Source organism: Enhydra lutris, unplaced genomic scaffold (genome assembly GCF_002288905.1).
Source record: "Enhydra lutris kenyoni isolate GAN:26980312 unplaced genomic scaffold, ASM228890v2 scaffoldscaffold8, whole genome shotgun sequence".
Classification (NCBI taxonomy): Eukaryota; Metazoa; Chordata; class Mammalia; order Carnivora; family Mustelidae; genus Enhydra; species Enhydra lutris.
In genome coordinates, this window is record NW_019154092.1 from 2,556,643 (window position 1) to 2,558,498 (window position 1,856).

Consider the following 1,856-nt stretch of genomic DNA (forward strand, 5'->3'; position numbering starts at 1 on the left):
AACTGACATCTACTGATACCTGTAAGTGCCAAGCCCAGGGTAGGCTGTGTACACCCAGTGTCTCAGTATCCCAGACAGGAGCTTTGGGTGGGGCGGGTTGGAGTACAGGGAGAGAGAATGTGAGCAGGTTTCCCAGAGGGGCCCCTCTTGCTCACAGTGTTTCAGGTCTTGTGTTGCTAGAAGAGCTTTTCACATCTTCAAACTTTTCTGTTCATTCTCCTAAAAATAATTTTTAAAAACTCTGTATTTAGGATGATCCACTTGTTCTGGTTTCCCTGGGACTCTCTGGGTTTTAGCTCTGGAAGTCCTGCATCCCTGCAACCCCCTGGAATCCCAGGCCAACTGACATGATTGATCACCCTATCTATATCCCGCTTGCATGTTTAAAAAAAAAAAAAAGATATAATTCACCTTTTTACAGTAAACAATTCACTGTTTGTTTCTTAGTATTATTAATATATTCAAAAGATTGTACAACCATAACCACTCTCTTGCACATTTTTAACTTTTTTTTTAAAGTGGGCTGCACACCCAACATAGGGCTTGAACTCATGACCACGAGAACAAGAGTCACATGGTCCACCGACTGAGCCAGCTTGCCCATTTTTAGGTTGACATCTAAATACTTTTCTAAGTACCTTTCCAATGCTATGACTATAGTGTATCCTATATTGTATATCGGCTTCAGATGCATTTTATTATTTAGATCCTTGGCCATACAAATTCTGCTCATCAATTTATGAAAAATATGGGTCCCACAGCCTCATTGGCAAAACCAGTCCTCGTTGTCACACCCTCGGGCAAATGAGATATGAGATTCCCTGGGGCTCTGGAAGAAAAAGGTGGACTTTGTATCATGTCCAACCCACTGAGCATGTGAATAGGGTCCCCAGGACATCTCTTCCCCATTTGCACTCTGGTTTTGGAAAGCTGATAGAGCCATAGACACACAGATTCATAGACACAATGATTCATAGACAGAGGCCAGGAGACTGACTGTCAAGAATTTGTCATTGCGATAAAATTAAGGGCTATCCCTTTGATATTTGCTCCAGAGCTCTATCTCTACTTGTCCCTTTGTTTTTGGCCCAGAAGTGGTGATTCCCAGGGCAAAGGTCTTCAGTTAGAATCTGGATGGGTGACGAGGGAAGGAGAGGATGTAGAGATAGCCACAGACCTCCTAGCCTCCCGGAAACAAGAAGGCCAACGGAAGGTGGGTCCCGAAATGGATCCGCACTCTCTCAAACCCTGAAGACCCTCCTGGGGCCCCCAGTGTGAAAGTGGGTAGATTTAGACCCTGAGGGGGAATGATGAAGGATGCTGAAGCTATGCCTAAGCTTGACCCGTATCCCACACCACTTGAGGATGGTTAAGTTTCTGCCCTCCTGGTTCCTGCACAGTACCTTGTCATTGCTGGATCCTGTCACTAGTAACACACTTTGTGAATACCATCCTGGGCTCTGCAGGAGTTGGGAGCTGGGAGCTGGAAGCTTCTGAGGCAGATGAAACATCCTTCCCTCTAGGGAGCCTTGCACATGCTCTTTAAGCCTCTGTCTCCCTTCAGTTGCACTTGAAGTCCCCTCCAATTCCCCTCCTTGCGTTGGTACTCCAGACATGGTGCTCACCTGCCCCTCTTTCCACCCTAGCACCTGCCCAATGTAACCCTTCTAGTGTGTTTAGCCTAAGGCGTGCAATTGTTTCTGAGTGTGGATGGAGGCAGAGGGGGTGCGGCGTTGGCAGCAGCGGTGATTATTTCTTCTAAAAGCAATACATGGGGGCGACTGGGTGGCTCAGATGGTTAGGCGTCTGCCCTGGGCTCAGGTCATGAGCCCAGCGTCCTGGGATTGAGCCCCACA